This window comes from Agelaius phoeniceus, chromosome 1 (genome assembly GCF_051311805.1).
Source record: "Agelaius phoeniceus isolate bAgePho1 chromosome 1, bAgePho1.hap1, whole genome shotgun sequence".
Taxonomy (NCBI): Eukaryota; Metazoa; Chordata; class Aves; order Passeriformes; family Icteridae; genus Agelaius; species Agelaius phoeniceus.
The window spans coordinates 116,008,409-116,029,862 of NC_135265.1; the positions used below are offsets into that span (position 1 = coordinate 116,008,409).

Genomic DNA, 21,454 nt, shown 5'->3' on the forward strand with positions numbered 1-21,454 from the left:
AAAAGGTATATCTGAAATTCGTTTTTCAATGCTTCTTGGTTGCTGCCAAGCACAGGATACTAAGACAACAATCTTCGCGATGCCATCTACCCTGAGCAATAAACTCCCCCCCCTAATTTACCAGGAGTCACCAGTCAGCTCCTGAGGCATAAACAGGCAGCTGAAGCACCGCGCGTAGGCTGACTTTAGTGCTGGATGCCGAGCAGCGCTTGGCACAGGTGGAGGAGTTTTCATCACAGACCCAAATTAACTCCAGTGAAGTTGGTCCGCGCCTGCCAGTGCCGGAGGAACAATCTCCGCGGGGGAGAAGCGCCCAGCGCGCCGCCTTCCCCTCCCGGCGCCGCTCGGCCGAACAAAGGCGGCAGCGCCGGGTCCCCTTTGTGCGCCGCGGGTCGGGCAAGGGGCGAGCCCAGCGCCCGCCCCGGGCTCCCGGCCCAGCCCGGCTCGGTTCGGCAGCGCGTCGGGAGGAAGCGCCGGCTGCGCGGCTGGCGGGCGGCTGCCGGCGGCCTGGGCCCTCCCCGTCTCCTCCCCTCCGCCGCCGATCCCCCGCCCCCTCCGCCCTCTCCTCGCGGCGGCGGCGGCGCTGCCTTTCTCGGCCCCGGCTCCTCGCGGCTCTCCGCGGCTTCGCCTCGCTCCTCTCCGGGGGCTCCCGCGCCGCGCTGCCCAGGACGGTAAGGGCGAGGCGCGGCTCGGCTCGGGGCCGAAAGTGGCTCCGTCCGGTGGCTCCCCCGCTGGCTCGGGGCGGCCCCGGGAGGGGGCGGGCGGGACCCCGCGCTGCCAGCCCCGGCGGGTGTCTGGCCGAGGGGCTGCAGCGGAGCTGGGGCGCCGCGCTGCCCCGGGGGCGGGCGGGGGCTCGCCCCAGCCGGGGGCTGCAGCAGGAGCCGCCCAGCCCTGCCCTGCCCAGCCCAGCCACGCTGCCGGGGGTCGGCGGGCAGCTCCCGGTGGGGACGGAGCGCAGCCCCGTGCGGGGGGTGCCGCGGGCGCTGCCCCACCGGCCGAGCCGGCTGCGCCCCCAGCCTCCGGGGCGGCGGCTCCGACCCCCAGCCCGCGAGCGGGTTCGCGGCGGAGCGGGTAGGGCGGTTTGGCTTGTCTGAAACGCCTCGCTAAATGGCAGGGGAAGGCATATGGCCCAGGAGAAAGCCGCTGGAAGCGATAGCTGTTGGACTCCTCCGAGTTATTTCCCCGAGTCGGTGCGTAGTGGGAACTTCCTCCCGGGATGCCCTTTCGGGGGGATGCGGGGCTGAGCACATGGCTGCCTCCCCTGGGTCTGCCCCGCGTCTGTCACTGCACCGCCTGCCAAGGGGCCTGCTGGCGCCTGCTCTCCTTTCGGAGTGCTAATCTGACCCCAAGAAAACTTTAGCTGGGCGAGGGAAGGAGGCTGCTCCAAGAGGTAATTTACTTTAACGCGTTGGGTTTTTTCCCTGTTCGTCTTCCTTCCCTCGCTCAGGCCAGGCATCTGTGAAAAGGAGGGAAAGCAATGGGATTATCTGTGTCTAGGGGTCCAATACGTATGGCTGCTGATAGTGCAGAGAAGAAGGTTAAAACTTGCAAAGACTTGGCACTGGCAAATTAACATCTCCAGTGAATCGTAGTGTTAACTTTTTAAGCTTGAATTTTATGGTCCTTTGCTTGTTGATTGTTCCTCGTGTTTAAAGTCTCTAGATACTCAGGTATTTAAGGATGAAACATATTCTTTGCACTTGCAATGACAATGTTGTTGTGTTTTGTAAACATCAGGACAACTTTTATCCTTAATGTAGACCCTTTTATCACTCAGCTGTATTGAGCTGTACTAAATACTTGCACTGTTTGTAAATCTGGTGCCGATTTGTTAGGTGGCTTTGCAAAGGTCACTTCAGTTCATCCAATACAGGCATTTTTTGTAAAACGCCTGTATTGATTTAATGTGGTACAGGGTCAGACTTGGCGTTTATAAATTATTTCACATTTGTACTTGTGTGCTATAAGAGCCATGCTTTATAAAGCAGCTATTCCTTAGTTGTTCCTTAAAGCCTACTGGCAGATCTTGGTGTGTGGTGTACAGGAGGTATGCAGCTTTATGGGCATCTAATGGTAAGTGTCCTACTTACTTAAAAATGTTGAGAGCTCTAAAAGGGTCAGTGTAATCCATACCACACGTGTGTTCAACTGACCTAGAATTAACAGGATAAAACACTTTTAAGCGCTTCTGGAGCGAAAGGTAGGACTGCTGTTTCCTTGTGCATGGCTAACAATGACTTGCTTTTTCAAGGTGTCCAGTGCCATGCTCCCCAGTTTGGAGGGTGGCAGAACACCTGGAAAGGCTTGGCTTAAGCTGGTGAGACTGGTCATGACAGCGGAAGGCGCCAGCAGCCTGGAGGTGCTCCACGGGGAGATGAACATGATGGTGTTGGCAGCCAAGGGAGGTGGATGCAGAGACCGCCATGAATCCTTCATGGATGGTGGGCAGCCCTGGCCATGCTGTGGGGCTGCTGGAGCTGACAAAACTGTGTGCCCTCTCAGGGCCCCCATTTCATGTGGGTTGGTAACTTAGCATTGCTATTTCATGCTGCGGTACTGAGTTTCCCCTCTGGCTTTCTTCAGGAGGCAGCAGGCAGCGTGCGCTGCCGTGTAGGTGCAGGCATACTGGGAATGTGGTGCTAAGTGTGATTTACTGACTCGATGGGACTGATAGCCTGTGCCAGCAACTTCACTCTGCTGCACAGAAGGCCTGGACTGCCTTCATGCCAGTGCATCCATGTTAAGCAAATTGTATCACAAGCTGAAGTTGAGAGTTAACCATGTTTTCCAGGTTCTTGTGGAGATCATTCACTGTCACTTTGCTGGAGAGGCTCTTTCTGTGTTGTGTTGTAGCAGTTGGCCACCTGCACCCTCCTTGTCTGCCCCTCTTAGGCTTGTGGTAACCATGCTGAAGAGCCAGCTGTTGCTGCATTTGATATAGGTGCAGTTTTCCACTGGATAGGAGATGGTTTTCTCTTAAAGGTTCCTGCTTCTCTTTCAAAATCTGGAGGTCTAAGGTTGATTTACTGAGTCAAATTGTAGGACGCAACTTTGCAAATAAATTTTGATTGCTCAAAGCTACAGAGCTCATTTTGGATAGTGTGCTAGTGTGTAAAGGGAAGGTGTTTCTCAAATGTGCTCTTGTAAGTATGTTTCCCAGTGCTGACTAGTTAAGTTAGATGTCAGTACACTGAATTATCATAGGGTAGATTTTGGCCATTAATTGTAGTGGAACGCAGAGTAAATGAAGGCTTATGTTTACAGCCTGCCCAGAACTAGAGGGTGTATCTTTGAATTCTGGAACATCTCTGGTCTCTCACTGGCTAACAGTATGTCTTGTTTTCTGCTGCTAGATTATGGCTCCCTTCCATAAGGCCTTAAGCACATGTGTTGATCAGCCACAAGTTAATAATTTTGAATTAAACTGGAGGGTAAGTATATGTCAACTACAAAGTGTTTTTCTTTCAAGGAAGCTTTATTTTAGTAGGGCAAGTTCTGAGAAGTTAGAAGAACTAGTTTGTGTTGTCCACAGAGCTAAAGGCCTGTAGGATTTGGAGGTTTAAATTGAAAAAAAAAAAAAAAAAAAGCTTGGACTGTCTTAAGTGTAAGGTACAATAGCTGCTTGGAAACTGCATTTTAAGGAGAAGGAAAAGCTTGCCAAGTTGGGCTGGGGACCTTGCTGTGAGAATAAGATACTGCAAGTTACCAGAAAACCTAAAAGGAATGAAGTAAAGGAGGGGATTGATTGTTGGAGAGCAGAAACTGCAGGGATAGCATGTGAACTGCCAAAAGCTAGAGGATGAAGAAATTTAAGATGAAGAGAGGGAAAAAAAAAAGAAAAAGAGCAGAAGAGAATTTGGCTATGATGTTGTGAGGAGCAGGCTGTATGAAAAATGCTTGATACCTCTAAAATTAGCGCTTCTTGTTTTAGTTGTTTAGTTTTAGATATGCATGAGGATTTGAATATGGGAGAAAGATAGGGTGCCAAATGGAAATGACTGGAAAAAATGTCTTATGTCTACTCCCAGTCAAACTAAGTCTAAGGGTCTCTGCTTTTGTGCTCTGAAAGAGGTGGGGCAGGGCACTGGAGCAAAGTTAAAAAATAGAATTGGGTGTTACTGGTTAGGCTGAAGGTAGCAGTTGTGATAGCAAGACAGCAAAAGATGTATAGTTCCATTTCTTTTAAAAAGAGAAGAGAAGGATATCGTCACACCTTTTACTCTGGTCACAATAGAATTTAAGGATTTAGAAAAAATTTGGAATGGAAAAAGTAATTAAGTATATAAAGCTAAGTGGAAAACAGGATAAAGAGCATCATGTATTTGCCACAATTAGGTCATGGGAGACTAAAGTCATATTATTACTGGCTAAATACTGAATGTCCTAGACAATAGGAGCAGAAGGCTTCAGTTCCATGTATATACACCAAAAATAACTAAATTGGAAGTGTGAGGCTTAGCTAAAGGTGTCTCCTGAAGGGGAAATTATGAGTTTGCCTGCCTGAATAAAGGAATTATTCATGCCCTCCCTGCATCTGTATTAGTGGGGAGCTGGTGTCTTTACTTCACCATACTGGCTGAAATAACTGTATGAGAAGGACAATTGCTGGTGAGGCAAAGTTGGGAAATGTAGTCAGCACTGAGGTGGGTTGGATTATTGCACAGGAAGAATTGAATGTCTGTGATGACTGAAACAATAGGAATGTCAGGAAGTTGAATAGCTCTAAAAGCAGAGTTATTTACTGAGTGATTATTAACAACACATCTGCTATCAGGTGGCAAGTCATGCCTTAAAACAGGTTTGGAGGAAAAGGCTGGACCAACATAGTCAAACAGGGATGGTTCTTGTTTGATACTGACCATGAAATGGGAGCAAACATGGTGCTCTGGAAGAGCTCTTCAGTGAAGATAGACAAGTCATTAGGCAAGGCATTAGGGTGACTTTGTGTCAAATACTGTACATAGTTCTGGGCACTTATGTACAGAAAATATTAAATCCTAGTGGAACATGTAGATGGACATCCAAGCTACAAAGATCATGTAGTGTGAACAGTCTGGAGTTAGATGAGAGATCAAATCTTAAACTGCTCCGGCTTTTGTGTCTTAGTAATGGCAGAGATGGGAGATAGCAGCTGCTTAGAAGCTCCCTGGGGCAAATTCTTGGAGGAGAGGAAGGGTCATAAACTGAAGATTCATCTGTGATTTTGGGTTAAAAACTTGATGTACAGAAGGGTAATTTGATGGATGAGTACAAGAATAATGCGCATGGGGAATTTGAAAGGAGTTTCCTTACTGTCAGATTTTGGATGCCTTCCTAGCTGTATGTATCCAGAGTCCCAGCTAAGTATTGAAGTGTGACTGTTCAGGAATGGAGCAGTTCAGGTAACTGAAACTGTTATATTTTATGCTTTGGTGTTCACAGTTAATCAACAGAAATAGTACTTACTTTACTTCAGTAAAGGAGGTGTGATGAGCAGAAGCACTTATTTTTGGGGAGCATGTGTTGTCTAGTCACATGATGGTGGATGGAATATATAGCAAGTAAAAACACTTATCTATGACATTAGTAGCTGTTTTGTTCTCTTTTTAGTGCATAATGGAGTGGAATGAAGCTTAACTCATAAAATATTTAAGATAATCACGAATTAATATATGTGGGACAGAAAATGCATAAATGGACATGCAGGCTGGAGGTCAGGTTGGCTGACTTGCGCCCATAAATAAATAAAAGGGTTCTCCTGTCGAATGAGTGCCTGTGTTTATCCTCTGCCTGATTTCATACGCTCTGGTCTTAGGAGTGTTTCATGGCACTGGCTGCATCCTCTTGCTGGGGACTGTGCTCCTGGGGGTAGGGGGCTCCCTGGGGAGAGGCTTGGGCAGAGCCTTATGGGGTAGATGAAGTGCAGAGCTGTTAAAAACCCATGGTGGGGGCTCTCAGCTGGGGGGACCTGTGCTTGTCTGCAGCTTTGTTTTGCAGTACCTGACCCAGGTGCTGGTGCTGAGCTATGCCAAGGCCAATGCAACCTAACCACTGGGAAGAAATTGGGGTATGAGGTGTGCCAGTTGAGACACATTTCCTCTAGTGACAGCGTTGAAGACTTCACCGTGAAGAGATGTGTGCCCCATTGGAAGTGTAAAGATGGCACGTATGGTTTGAAGGCTATGTTGACTTTGTTTGACCTTTGTCATAGTGTCAGTCTCTCTTGGTTTATAAACTGTCCTGTGGCTGGTCTGTGTATACCCAGTGAAACTTGTGGAAGCTTTGAGATGACTTCAAAAAGAAAAAAAAAGAATATGTCACCTGTGTGAATGTATTCTGAGAAGAAGCATGGAAAAAATAAGGTGCTTTGAGTGTGTTTGTATATGAAAGCAAGATGAATATCTTGATATTGCTTTATGACTATTTGTTTTGAATTTATAAGGCAGGTGTCTTACTTCCTTAGAAATAATCCAGTGGTAAACTCCCTTCCAATGTAGTTTATTAAAAATCTGAACTATTGAATTTTAAGTGTTTGCTCTAACTGCCTGTGTATTTTTTGCTTTAGAGAGGAGCTATATAATGAACTCAATGTGTCAGCATGCCCCATAGGAAGTAACTGTGAAAAGATTGTGTTGAGCCATCAGAAGAATAATTAGACAATCCTAGGGAAAATTGAACGCATTGTCCTGGTAGCTTTTAGCATGCATTATTAGGCTGTTTGCTTACTGTTATTTTTCATTTACTGCTATTGCCCTGTTATGCAATAAAAGTATAGTTAAAAAAGATGAGATGAGGGCTGTGGTGGGCATTATAACATCTTTCATTTGACAGCCTTCAAGTCCCAGATATTAATGAATGTGGTGGAAAAGTTTTTTCACGTTTACAAGGGAGAGATTAAACCTAAATTCAAAGAGTCTTTAGCAAATCAAAGAGCAAAGCACTTGTCTCTTGATGCTTTGCTGTGTTCTTTAAAAACAAAAATCACTCAAATAATTTCCTGTTACAATTTGAGGTCTTGGAAAAGTCTGCATTAAAAAATGGGAGGAAATGTTTTAAGGCTTTACTGGACAGGGAAGATAATAATTGAGTTGAGTATTGTCTGAGTTGTCTTCTTCATCCAGTGCCTCTCCACAGTACTAGACAAGTCTGTTTTAAGTAACTACCCAAATTCATGAGTGGACCCAGACCTTTGGATTTGTAATGACCTTTGTATGTTGTCTCTCTCTATTTGACAAGTTAATCTGTGAGTGCTACTACTTGGGAGGTCAGGCAACCACAAGGAAGCTGTTCCTCATGTATGCATGTGCATATATAGATATATGCAGTTTGAATTAGGATGGAGGAGAATCATTTAAGTAATGCTTGGTTAGAACACTTTTGAGATGATGGTGATGATGATAATATGAATTTTATTTTACTTTATTTTATATATATAAAACTTAATGTTGCTGTGATATGTTTGTCAATCTGTTATTTGTTTTCCTGTCTAACTCCAGTGGGTTTGGACCATTTTTAAAATCGTGCTTAAGAACCTTTTGTCACTTTTGTCACATGCAGCCACATACTTCAAGATTATATTTTGAAAATTGCATATTTATTACTAACATTTGTAAATTGCTCGTGTAAGTACGATAAGTAATGTGACACGTTCCATGTGCATGTTGTATTTAATTGCATTTAATATTTAGATTCATATTATCTGTGTTGTTTTGCCTTTCTGAGCTGCAATGTTGCTGAATTTTATTACTGTTGGGTTGTTCCAGTGTGTTAGTTTGGGTGTTCAGTGATAATTGCAGTGAGTGTCAATCCTGAATGAATTTAAATGGTAGGCAGTGTGAATGGAACTTCATGGTTTTCTTTTGCTCCATTTGGATAGATGTTGTTTTGTCACTGAAGATCACTTGTGATAGTCTCTCTACATAGTAAAACTTGATACAATATGTAGGGACTTACTGATAAACCAGTTAATTTTATTAATTAATATCTGCTAATCAGAAACTGGAATCGCAGTTCCATGTGTGATTTTTGCAGTGTGTTTGTACAAATGCTTGGGGAGCATTGCAGATGGGAGGGCCTGCTTATTCAGACTTCCTGCAATGCCTTCATGCATGCTTTACTGAAGGATTTCAGGTGTTCTAGTTAATTTTGTCTTTATTTATTGCTGCTTTGCTGTCTTGCACTGTTTTCTGTGCAAGTTTGGGGTTTACTCCTGTTGTAATATTGGGTCCTATTCCCTGCAAATGAAATGATGCTTATTAGGCTGAGCTTCAGAACTTCTAGCTGAGTGAATCCCCCAAATCTTTGTGTATTTAAAATTACAGATTTCAGGTCTTTCCCCCTTGTGCCCCTTTCTTTCTGTTTGATAGACTATGAGGAAAAAGAGACACTGACTCTAATGAAACATACCGTATAGGAGTACACAATGTTCTCTTTATTTTTGTTTTCCTCTGATCTTTGCTGTAGTCATTTGAGGTGTTCACTTGTGACTAAAATACATTTATTTATTGAAAAAATAAATTTTGATTTTTTTTCTGATGGCCTGTTTCTTATAGCAAGTTTGTGCTAGCACACAAATTTCTTTTAGGACTGAGAACTTTTTTTTCCCCCTGTTTAATTGAAAGATGATCAGTATAATTTCTCTCTTCCTTTCCTCTCAATCTCCCTTAAACCAAAACAAACCCTTCAGTCCTTAAACAAAAGTGTCTTTGTTTTTACATTTGTTTTATGAAATTGCTTGAATCCTTTGGGAAAAGCTTTCCTCTCACAGGAAGAGAGGGAAAAAACCCCCCACCCTTCTAAAGCCAAAAACAGCAAGCTTGCCACCAGACATTACTTTGTTTTGCTATCTGAATAGTGGCAGATTGCATAAAAAAAGCAATTTCTCATCTTAATGAATGAAAAGTGCAATTGCAGAAATGCACACAAATAGACAAATGGTTTTCACTCAGCATAGATAAAATTGGTAGTATCCAGGGCAGTAATTTGCTGCACACCCTTCTGGAAGCTTCTTCACATTTGGAAGTGGAATTTTAAATGGGTATTTTGTAGTTCTAAGAGGTGGGACTATCAACTGCTCCTTGGCCTTTCTGATTTTATTTTTTGACACTGTTTATTCCTAAAAGTCTCTTGGTTGTACACCTTGGTGCTGTTCTGATGCTGTGGCCCCAGCTGTGGAGCCATCCATCCTGGCACACTAGGCAGTTGTGTGAAACACCATCTCCTGACCTAGAAACCTGGAAACTGGCAGCAAACATGAGTTAAATGAGAGATTGGGCCAGGAAGACAAAGAATTATGTGAAATATCACCCTGCTAGTTTGTCTGCATGGGCTTTATCCAGAATATATACTTAAGAACAGAGTGCTGATGGGCTAGAACAAGATTATTGCAGCAGACTTTCTGCCAAATTTAATAAAAATGCAAAATTGAGTCAGTGGCCTACTATTCTTGATCACCTGTATTATTATGCAGGCTGGAGGGATCAAGGATGAAGAAAAATTTTCTGAGTAAATGCTGCAGGTGAATGAAAAAATGAGGCAGCCTCCCTTAACACCAGGAGGTAAGGGCTTATCTGCTGAAGAGTGAGAAATCAGACACTGGGCTAAAAGCATTGGTACAGGACTGTCCTGGAAGACCCCTTTGTAAGCATTATATGGAGAATTAGGAGTATGGTGGCCTCCCTGGCTTCCACTGGCACCTCCCATCTTAAGCAGCTCTTGAATTTTGCTTGATGTTCCCTCTGTTGGTGTCCTGCATTGCTATGTCCCCCTTCTGTCCCCAAAGCCCATGCTGTGTCAACTTTATAGCTCATGCTGGGCTTCCATGTGTGTGCAGCTGTGAACAGCTGTGTCCTCATGACTGGCTTAGCCATAGTGTCCTGGTGAAACCTCCATGTCATTTCCTGGGCTTCCTTTTTATATCCTAACCTTGCAAGTACAGCTGCTTGTGCTTCCAGTGCCTGGGAAGAGAACTGTGTGCTCTGCAGTGTCTTGTGGAGTAGCATCCATACCTCTCATAAACAGGCATGTGCAGAGATGATTATATGGATGTTCATCTTATATCTGAAACATTTTTAAGTGCTCATCATGAAGACTAGACCAGAGAATTATAGGCTTTGGAGAGATAGAAGCTGAATTAACTTGTGCTTTGCTGGCTAAGCTGCATTAATGTTTTCATTACTTGCCCTAAAATGCAGTAGGCAAAAGCTGTAGGGAGAGGCCCTGTCCTCCATCTATGCTGAGTTCAATAAAATATAGGATTTCTCCTTCTAAACATTCATTATCCAAGAACCTCTATGAATGTATCAAATGATGCTGTTTAGGTTGTTGCAGTCAACTAATTTGATTTCCATATTACTTCTGGGTGACTGTTGCTGAAAAGATTTTTTTACAAGGTGCCTTGCCCCAGTATGAAATCAGATCCTCACACTCCACCTCCTACGTATACATTGCTGGATTGTGTGGGCTGTGCTACTGAGCCAGAGAGCACAGAGGAGTATTTGCCTCCTGTGCTGTTGTTGTGGTCAAGGCTAATCAAGTGCTACTAGTGACAGGAGGGCTTGCTTTTCTGATGAATAGCAGGATGGTGTTGTATATTTTGCTCAGAGGGGATCAGCATAGATGCTGAGTAGAGGAGCTGCCTACCTGACAGATCCATGCTCACTCTCTTTGTTCCAGTTTGCTGTGTGCCCAGAACACTTGCCCTGAAAATACTGTTCCCTGTAGGTGCTGCAGCTGAGCTGGGACAGCAAGGTGAAGACTGGAAGGACAGAGACTGCTATCCAAAAAGTCCTTGCAGTGGAGATGGTTAGTATTGCAGCTCTGCAGGCCAGAGGCTGTCACATGTTGCTGCAGGTTCAAGGCTGAAGGAATTGCTGTGTGAGCTGGGCATGAAGGAAGGAGGCATCTTGTATTATGGTAGTTGGGATACAGGCACTGTCTAATGTGAAGCTGCCTGCTGTGAGGTTCCAGTCTTTCTCCTACGTCTTTCCCATGTCTTGAACTTTTACTAATTTAAAGCTGAACTTCTAATGAGAAGCAAAAAAACCTGTTCCTTAATCAGTGTGATTTGCTTTCATGGAATACTTCATTCAGCTTAGTGCAAATTGTGAAAGCCATGTTTTTATATTTGAAAATTATGTCAGCTGCTCTTGACATTGAACCAGGCAGAAGAGTGCTGACAATCCCCATGAAGTCTGGCTTTAATGAACTGTAATTTAGTACCATAACATACTGAGCTGAAAGAAGCAATAAAATAGTCCTCCGTGTATCCTTTTTGCATTATAGTTCTGGAGTTGCAACTATGTGTTTTCCATAGTTTCCTTAATACCTTTCTCCTCTTAATAGGCAGTATATAGAATGCCAAACTCCTAAAATTCACTTTAAGTGTTATTAGAATAACTCATATGTTGGGGTGGAGATAATGGCCTCTTGTTCTTCTGTAGAGCAGTCACATGGGCACAAGTTCTTTCTTTCTTTCCTTCTTTGAAGTTGTTTTGCAGAGTTTCGCAGAAATGCAGGGATTTTTCCTAGGCTGGGATTTTTCTCAAGTCAGTGTCAGAACTCACTTTTTCATAATCGCTAAGATTGTGGCAACAAGATAAACTGACAACAAGATAAACAGAACTGAAGTGAGGTATATCTTGTTCACCAAGTTGATCAGCTCTTACAATTTTTTTCAATGATCAACTAACTCATTGACATGGCAATTAATAGAAGTGTAAATGGGAATGTCAGAAACTCTGTGGTCACTGCCCTGTGAGCTTCACTGGCACCTACAGTGGGTGTTCTCCAAGGGTAAAGAAGAGGCAGAGCTTGGATCTGGAGGAGGGAATTACAATGCTAGAGTATGGCCGAGTTAATTGTGGCTTCTGTGCTTGGCACCTCTAAAGGCTTCTGACAGTGGAAGGAGTGTGCCATTGAGTTGTTGCCCAGTTTCTCTTTTTTTTTTAAATATTGTGATATCTCTGATCACAAATTCACAGACTTTGGGATCTTGAAGTGTAGGAGAACTTTCCTTGATGGGAAATAACAGAACATACCTGCTTATGTGTTCTGAATTACATGATGGTTTTTTTTAACCAATTCTATTCTGACTTGGGAAAAAAGGTGATACGTGCTCATGAAAAGAGATGTATTCTACATGGAAACCATGTACATAATTTTCAGATGATTTAAAAGCACATTTCAAGACAGATCAGAGTTACCTTGATTTATGTATTTGGTCTTCAGCCTGACTGTGTACAAAATGTAAAGTGAAATAAAATTAAGATGTCTGGTTTATTATGTTGTCTACTAATAAAATACATCTAAGTGTTCACAAGGGAAAATTTTATTGGGAAAAAGATTCAAATGAAGTACCGCCTTACTGTCTCTGTTGTTACTTTTCTGTTGTCTTAAATTTTTTTTAGTTGTTTTTTTTTCCCCTCCTTCTAACAGTGCCTAGGATGTGTATTTGAGCTAACCATTAATGCTTCAATTTTGATGTCTGTTGTACTTTTACCTGTATGCTAATGTATGGAGATGAACAGGCCAGGACATGACCTATATAATACAAGTGCCTTAATTTACTCCTATGTACATTCCAGGGTGTGGATATTCAAGTAAAAAGGGAAAAGATGAGCTGGTACCTGGTACAGTAATTCTAGCTAGAGACTGGTACTTGTGATAGGTGGGTAGTTATCAAAATAGCCACCATCTGATGCCATTTTTTCCCATTCCTGCTGTAAAGGCAGCTCATGGAGACACATCTGCAGCCAGGCAGAGGCCAAGGGCCTGCTTGGGCAGAGTCATTCCTCAGTCCTCCTTTCCATCTTGAAGGCAGGATGCACGTGCTGGGCTTGTCCTGGCGGCAGGGTGCACCTTGCAGCTGTGCTTCCCAATGATCTTGGGAAGAGGCAGCTCCTGGAAAGCACAGAGCCTCCCTGCTGTGCCCCAAGTTCAGGCTTCCTGCAGGAGCCCATGGGACATGGCCTGCCCTGCCTCTCTCCTGGATTAGGGCATGGCTGGCCTCTGGGTTGGAACACAGGATCTACCTGGCCATCCCTGCTGGATCCTTTGGTGTCTCTAGTTCTGTGACAGGCTCTTAACAGGAGAATGACAGATGATTCCTTGGATGCTGTGCCAGGAATTCAGCCCTGCAGAGCACTCACAGGTCATAGTTGAGATTTTGCATCTTAGATAGAGAGAAATAATAAATCCTTCACATTAAACAGGATCAGAATACACAAAAAACGTTTTCAGGAAAGCATGCATGCGTGAGATGGGGAAAAGGAGTTGATCTGGTTTCTGACGTGCTCCATTAACTCTGGGATCTGCAACATTCCTCAACAGTCGAGAAATGTTATGTGGATGTCTGCAGGTGATCTTGAGTCATCTTGGAGACAGAAGACTGAATCCTCCTCTCAATCCCTTGGTATTCTTTCTGTAACAGGATGGTGTCTACATGTGTCCACATACAAATAATATTGGTTTTTTTTAAAGTCTTAAATTATCTAATTTTCTAGATGAGCTTTCCATTTATACAGCTGGTTTGGACTGAATCTGGGGAAGCAGTTCCAGTCCATGGTCTGCATCCAAAGGAGAAGCTCCTCTGAGGACTGTTAGCTATGGTAGGAATGTAGTCCTTAGCAGGTGGGCTGGGCTCAAACTCTTGCCCTGCCCTGTGCTTGGAGAGGTTGTCCATGGATTCTGAGCTGCAGCATTGCTCTCCCACATCTTCTGAAGGGTGCTGAACAGGCTGGTGACAAGGCAGACTGAGCTGGGCATCCAGTGAAACGTATTCCCAGGTCCTTCTCCCAGGTTCTCTCCTAAAATATCTGAAATGCTCTTACTTTTATCTTCCTATCAGTCCTCTTAGTTGGATTGTCTGGAAATAGTTACTTTCTTATAGATATTCTTGCTGGTGGTATAAGATAGCTTGGCAGCATCTATGAGAAAACAGTTATATGGGGAAGAGGTTGTTTTGAGATTTTTGTCTTAACTGGAAAAGTACCAAAAGCTGGGAAGTGCAAAATACATGTGTTGTTTTTTTTTTTTCCCTGAAATTTCACACCACTTTTCAAAATAAATTCTTCTGCCTTTAAGTGGGTGAGTCCTTTCTCAAAAGTAGTGATTCCCAAATGTTCATATTTGAGCCAAGAATAAAATCTCTTTTTATGCAATCTCTTCAGAGCCTGCCTTTGAGAAAGAAAGAAAGAATTTAGTCTTCTTTTAGAGACTTTATTCTCTTTATAGAACATAATGAGTTTGCTTTTCAAAGGAAAAAATGAGAATTGCAGTGTAGGGGCACTGTAGTATCTTGGCTTGATTTTATGCAGGATAAAGGTGTTTAGTATTTAATACAGTAAACTGTCTAAAAGGATAAGTTATATAATTACCATGAACTTTTAAATAACTATTAGTATTAGTACTTGATTGTCAGTCAAGGCTGTGGCTTTGTAAGTAGGAGAATGGTTGCAGATATAGTCAGAGCTTTTAAAGATATTTTTCCTTTCCTTTTTGTTTATCCTTATTTGCATATCTTAATTATGTCACCATAACTGTTTACAGTTTGAAACTGAAATGTTATTTTATTTCTCCAAGTATCTTTTGGTATCGGCTCAGTGACTTCCATTTTTAGGAGCTTGTTAACTTGCCTCTGACAGTTTCTTCATAGTCAGATATGGCAGCTGATGTCTGAGAGCTTTAGAATAATAATGAATGCCATAGAATTCTTTGTTTGCTTAGTGATGTGATCCTGTAGCTTGATTTCAAATGAACAAGCATCCATATGGTGTATGGGAATAAGTGAGTTGTCCCTTGCTGTGTCATACCTGTTTGTTGCTGGACTGCAGCTGACTCTTCAGGCAATAGAAGAGCCTGGTGGTAGAGTATGAAATGGTATGAAACCACTCCTGATTGCAATCAGCTTGTCATGTATGCTTGAGGGAAAGGTCAGAAAGTAGCCTCCAGGCATTTCCACTTCACAGTGTTGAATTGTGGTTTTATTATTGTCAATATTTGGCTAATAATAGAGTAGGAGTTGAACCCAGTTTATGGGTATTGTTCACCAAATTCAGTTTTACTCCACTTCAAGAGAAACAGCACCAAATGTAAGCAAAATATCTCTTGCTTTGTTAATATTTAAACTTTTGTAACAAAATGACTTAGGACTGAAAGGAGTAGCTTCAATCTCAGAGGCAAACAGATGCTTCCCAAAGCTGCCACACTGGAAAGTATATTTGTCTCTGGTTCTCTTTTTATTGTACTCTATGCCAAATTTAGAATCACAGGATTTATAAACCCCTCCCCCATGCACTTTTTTAGTAGTGACCCAACCTTTCTGTGATACAAAATGGATCTGTGGGCTGGAGAATGTTCATTTAGCTGCCAGGTGCACCAGAAGGGCTCCCAGATAGAGACAGCCGGAATTCCTGAGGTGCCAAGCCCAGCTGGAAGGTTCCTCCTGCAGCACCTAATGTAGCAGTACAAAAGTATCAGAAAAGGTTGTGTGAGGCAAAAGCAGATGATATTTAAAGATTAGCCTTGTTCTTTTACTAATTGTTTTGCAGCACCAGATAAATGATAATTTTATTTAATTGTAAGGGGAATTCCATTGTGTTTGAAGGATTCTTCCTCTGCTCCTCAGTTTGTTGAGGCCTTTACCAAGTGTGTAGACTTCATCAGTTAATTCAGGAATTTACATAAAGGTGATGCAAAGTTCACAGAGTAGTAGTGTGGTATGGCTGTCAATTTAAACTGTTTAATATGTTCACAGCCAGGGGGTTTTTGGTTTTGGGTTTTTTTTTGTCTTTTCTTGAGCTTTTTCTTACTGTCAAGTCAATCCCCAGGAATGATGAGTTGTGCATGTGTCACATCCAGGCTATCATTCTGGCAAAATCACTGACAAGCTGACGTGTGTGGTTATTGTTTGCCTTTGGAGAAGGCACCAAAAAACACCACTTCCTAATTTGAAGAGAAACTTTTCTCAGAGAAAACTTGATCTCTTTGTAAGTACTTTTAAATCCTGCCTGTGTATTGCAGGTGCATGCCTGGACCACATGCTGCCTGGTGACTGCTCCTTCTGTGAACACAAGGATTAGAATAAAGTTTCAGCCTTAATCCTGGGTTTCCTGCACTGATTCACTTTACAGCCTTATTCCTGTTTAGTTGCCTGTGTCTTAAAAAGCATGTTTTTATTTATACTTGCTGTCACAAAAAAAAAAAAAAGACTCTCACTGTGGTATTTTGGTTTTTATTGTTGATGAACTGTGTAAAGATTTATGCCTTCCCCCCACTCAGACTCTTCACAAGGTAGTAATTAGCCATGTGCTATGCAAATTCATGCAGAAAACAAATTGGTTATGTGTTAATTAAAACTAAATGACAGCAATTTTATATTTAGGTTACTTTAAAGTGCCTAAATTATTTTGGATTTGAAGTCTTAAGTGTTTTTCAATGCATGCCTTAGTCCCCTCTTTGTTACTTTCAAACTCTATAGTAAATATATATGGTTTCTTATGTACAGAATTATATGCTATAATTTAAAAAAAAAAAGCAAACCAGTGTTTGTCTTCTTTAGGGCTTGACCTGACCTGCAGAATTTTGTGAAATGTGAAAAATAATTGTTCACTTTTTTAGTGGCCTTGCTTTTTGTACTTTTATGATCTTTGCAGTTTTAAATGTGGTGTGCAGAAATTGAACTGCATCTAAGATTTAATATTGGCCAGGACAAGATCTTGCAACGAAATTTGTTCAGCAATATGTTTAATTGACAAGTTGGTAAAAGACTGTTTTCTCGTTATGCAGTCTTTTGTTTATCCTTGAAAGTTTTGCATATAGGGAGCTATTTAAATCATCTGTCTTTATAACTTAAATCAATAGCAAGCATGCAAGATGGTGTAAGCAACAGGAAAATAAGTTTCTTGGTGTTCTAACTGATTTAAAATAAATATTTTTGAATTGTGTAGTAATGGCATAGGATGGGTTTTTGATTAAAGAAAACATACTAGAAGCATGTGTTTGTGGTGGGTAATTTTTTTTTCTTTTTCAGGTTTTCATGTCTTAATTTGTTTCTGTACCAGCCTATTGCAAAACTGGACCCTGGTGGGTCCTGTGAGGGTTGTGTGAAAATATAAAGTCAAAATTTCAAGGGTTTAAAAACCACTAAGTCAATAAGATGTTTGACAGGGAGTTAGTTTATATTTGGGGGCTACAAAAGTATAAATCCGTGGCTAAGGTGTACAGGAAAATGTATGGAGGTAAATAAAGTTGCAGGGGGCCACTGGGGAAAATTTCAGATGTTGACAATTTCACTGATGTGTTTCTGTGAAATGATTGCCAGTGTTTCCTCATTCTCAAAAAGGTGCTTAAGTGAAAATTAAGCCTGTTGGGAGGAAGTGCTGATTAACTCTTGTGTCCCATATGATGCAGTCAGGAGCTTGCCCCCCCTGCATGGGGAGGGAAGGGAGGATAGGGAATTCTTCCATCTCTGATCCATATATTTGTAATCTCCTGCTGTTATTTTTTCAGAGGCCTAAAAATATATTGGATTCTGCTTCAGAAAGAAGATTGAATACATGTTATTGTAGGAACAGTCTTTTAGGTAGTTTAGGCAAGAAAGCAGCTGTTGTGTTAAAATGTCTGTATAAGTGTAGAGTCTTCCTTTGAGACAAATAAATTCGTTTTCTATACAATTGAGTGCTGTTGGTTTAGTTTTTTTTTTTTCCAATTCTTAATAGAAGCTCAGCAGTAAGCCTTGACCACAGAATAAATTCTTTATCCTGTGTGATTTGTGTGCATTTGTCTTTTAAATCTGTTTAACAAAGTAGTGCAACAAATTTGGGATTAGCAACATGGTAGTTAGCTTTTCTGGAGGAAGCTGGGACAGAAAAATGGGGAAAATAATGTTTTTTGCGTTAGGTATGATGAGCTGACACAAAGATTAGCTGTATTGTGCATTTCTTTTCAAATGGTTCCTGACCTCATGGGTGCAAGGAAGTTGTGATTCAGTTGTAGCAGGATAAATTTGGCAAAGAAAATAAGCATGGGTTTTGTGCTGATTTGTCTATTGGCAGAAAGATATTCTCAGCTCGTAGACTTTCATTTTACCTCTCACAAATTTAAAAATAAGGTTGATTTAGTGCCAAATGTCTTTTGAAACACATGCTCTTGTATTGTATTTTAGTTCTCTTTACCATTTGTAGTGCCTTTATTTTTTCTCTGGATCTGCTCTGTGTGATATGGAGGGCTGTAAATGCAAGTAAATCAGGTGCTGCTCTCAAAAGTTTCTGATACGTTATGAAATACACTTTTTAAATTTCAGTAACATGAAATCTGGGCTGTAAAATCCTACTTTTAATCTAGGCTTATTTGGTTAGGCTATGTCAAATCCGCTCCTAAAAATACTCAAGCTTTTTTCTATTATTATTATTATTTTCATTCAAGATCAAATCTCTTTGAACTATGTAGACACGCACCTGTGCTCATTTTAATCCCTGTGTAGTTTTCATCAATTATCACAGCAGGCAAGAAGAAAATCAACTTGTAAAATGCTTTTGAAAAGTAAATACATGCAACTTGGGGTTCAGGTTTCTGTTTTAATCAAACATCATCTGTATTCACGTTCTTAAGACAAAGCTGGGTGAGGGAGGAGCACAAAAAGCCTTTTTTTGTTATCACTGTGAAATATCTGAAGTGCTCTGCTGTATGATGGGTGTAATATGTTTGTGTTTGTAGAGGAAGGCTGTGTTGTGTGTGTATATGCTTTTTTTTTTAAGCTGGAGAAAATCTAGGTCAAGAGATTTCATTCTTATTAATAACTTAAAGCTTTATTCCTCAAAAATTATCCTCCATGGCTAGAAAGCTCCTCATTGGGGAAGCACTGTTGCTCTCCAACATGGATGGGAGCATTTTCCTTTCCATCAGGCTGTAAAGATGTTCATCTGAGAATCACAGAGTCATTTAATTTTGAAAAGAACCTCCAAGGTCATTGAGTCCAACCATTAACCTAGCACTGTCAACTGAGTCCGCCACTAAAGTATGTCCCTGAGCACCACATCTACACAGGGGTATGGTCACTCCATCGCTTCTTTAGGCAGACTGTTCCAATGCTTGACAGCTCTTTGGGTGAAGAATTTTTTTCAATTATCCAATCTAAACCTTCCTTCACGCAGCTTGAGGCCATTTCCTCTTGTCCTGCTACTTGGTAGAGGAGACTGACCCTGACCTGGCTACAACCTCTTCTCAGTAGTTGTAGGCAGCAGTAAGGTCCCCCCTGGGCATTCTTTTCTCCAGACCAAACAGCCCCAGCTCCCTCAGCAGCTCCTCATAAGACTTGTGCTCCAGACCCTTCACCAGCATTGCTGCCCTCCTCTGGATGTGCTCCAGCACCCCAATATCTTCCTTCCCCTGTGTCGTGTTGAGCACCACCGCAGAGCCTCACGGAAGCCTAAGCTTTGTGGGTTTGTCAGTGTGGGGCCAAGCTTGGGGCTGGGAGTCCTTGGCAGTTCCCCTTGCCTGCTGTCCAGCTCCAGGCCGTGTCCCCAGCCTCCTGAGCTGTGTGTGACCACACTCTACCCAAAAGAGGTCTTGTGGTATTGATATGACAAAATGGGCCACATGTTTTTGCTTTCCTGAAAACATACATTCCCATCAGCAAAATAAACAAATGAATACGGAAGCTTGCCAGTTCTTGTTATGGTTCATTGGGCGATGCTAAAACATGAAATCTCTCACTTGGCCTTGTCTAGGTTTCCTCTTCCTCAGCAGCTGCTGCCCTGTGTGTGTAGCTGCACAGCACCAGTGACTTGGCCTGCTATTACATATCTAAACTGGAAACACTGGGAAGAGTGCTGTTGAACTGGAGGAATAGACAAATTCTTGGCTCTTACAGGTTTAAACAGTTGTATTAGAGGTTTAAACAAACTTGGGGAAAATAATTGTCAGAAGCCTTTAATTTTGTCTTAATCTTTTGTGTCACCGTAGACCTGAAAGCAAAGGTAGTTAAATTAGGATAATTAATCATGGAATAACATACACAGGAGAATGTAATGAATTTTCCATTAATTTGCAAGTTATGTAAATCAAGATAAGAGTCTTCTTATAAACATTCTGTTTGCAAGCTATGGACAAAAAAAAATTAGGTAAGTTTAGATGCCCTTTGTGTTGGCATTTTGAAGTTGTTTCTTGTTTAGCTCCTTCAAATATTAGGATTTAGAACTTTAGTTTGTGTTTTGATGTCTGGCACTGTATGAAAGAGGGCAGACTTGAGGGAGAAAAGGTAGTTTTTAGTTGAAATGTTCATGTTAAGGATTCCTGTGTTGACTTTCCCTTTCTCCTGTTCCTGCCCAAGACCTTGTGGATATAGGAGGAAACTCTTTATGTGCTGCTACAGGACCCACAAAACTGGGTTTGTGTAACAAGTCAAGAAATATATTTACTATTTTCAAGGGAAGTCTTTCAATATGTGGAGTTGCAGGTCCTAACTTCCTGAAGGGAGATGTACTGAATCCTCAGACATTGTAGTCAGCCCATGTGATTAATATAATTGCATCTTCTTTGTGAATAACTTCTGTAGATGTGAGGCAGACTTTGAAGCAAGTCAGTTGACACCCACACAGAACCAAATTATAACATCCTAATTAAATTGCTATGCACTGTAAATGCTCAAGTATTGTCAATACAAAGAAAGTTTGTTCCCAACAACTCTTAAAGTGTTGAAATTCACTTGAATTTTGCTGGATTAAAAAGCTAACTTGCACAGTTAGGTTATTTGCATGTAAGATGAGCAAAGATTATCACGATCATTAAAAACATAAAACACATGAAAGAATAACGTCAAATGTATTTTAGGAATACCTGTCAAATTCTGTCCACATCCCACATATTTTACTTTAACTTTTTTTAGTTAGTGATCAAATGGTGACTTTTAGTACTGGTTTTTCTTGAAAATACAATAAAATAATTCTCTGGTATTAAATAAATACAGAAAATACAATAAAATAATTCTCTGGAAATAATTCAAGCAGATTGAAACATTCTTCTTGAATTGCATCATATGAAACATTTTCTCAGCAGGGTCTGAGAAAGCGTGCTTCTGAAAATTTATCTCTTTTTTATGATCATAGAGCAGTGGTAGGTGCCACATCTCTGGAAGCATTCAGAGTCAGGTTGAATGTCTGAGCAATCTGATCTAGCTGAAAATGTCTTTGCTCATTGCAGAGAGGTGGCACTGGATGGCCTTTGAAGGTCTCTTCCACTGCAAACTCCTCTGATTCTCTGGTAATAACTGGTCTTTTAAATGCAATGTTTACACTATGTGAATGTAGGAGTAGAAATTATAGTACTGCAATAAAAATTAAGATAGATACCTCTTTAGATGTTGGACTTATTTTCAAAGTTTGTTTCTTCTGTCTATAGTGCTTTAGATGACTGATTAATTTTGTGTGCTGCACAAGCATCTCCTTAGATGCCTCATACTGACCTTCAGAATGTTCAA

General features: G+C 41.7%; 1 protein-coding gene across 3 annotated transcripts in view; it reads left to right on the top strand.

Moving 5' to 3' along the window:
* The first annotated feature begins 525 nt into the window (after nt 1-525).
* The window catches only part of FAM110B (family with sequence similarity 110 member B), a 114,363-nt gene continuing 93,434 nt past the window's right edge, over nt 526-21,454 (top strand). Inside the window, exon 1 of one of the 3 annotated variants that reach the window (XM_054638867.2) lies at nt 526-671. The gene's annotated coding sequence lies outside the window, so the exon portion shown is untranslated. Of the gene's footprint in view, nt 672-1,173; nt 1,191-21,454 lie in introns of those variants that run through there. The other 2 variants (XM_077185810.1, XM_077185805.1) reach the window with 2 other exon arrangements.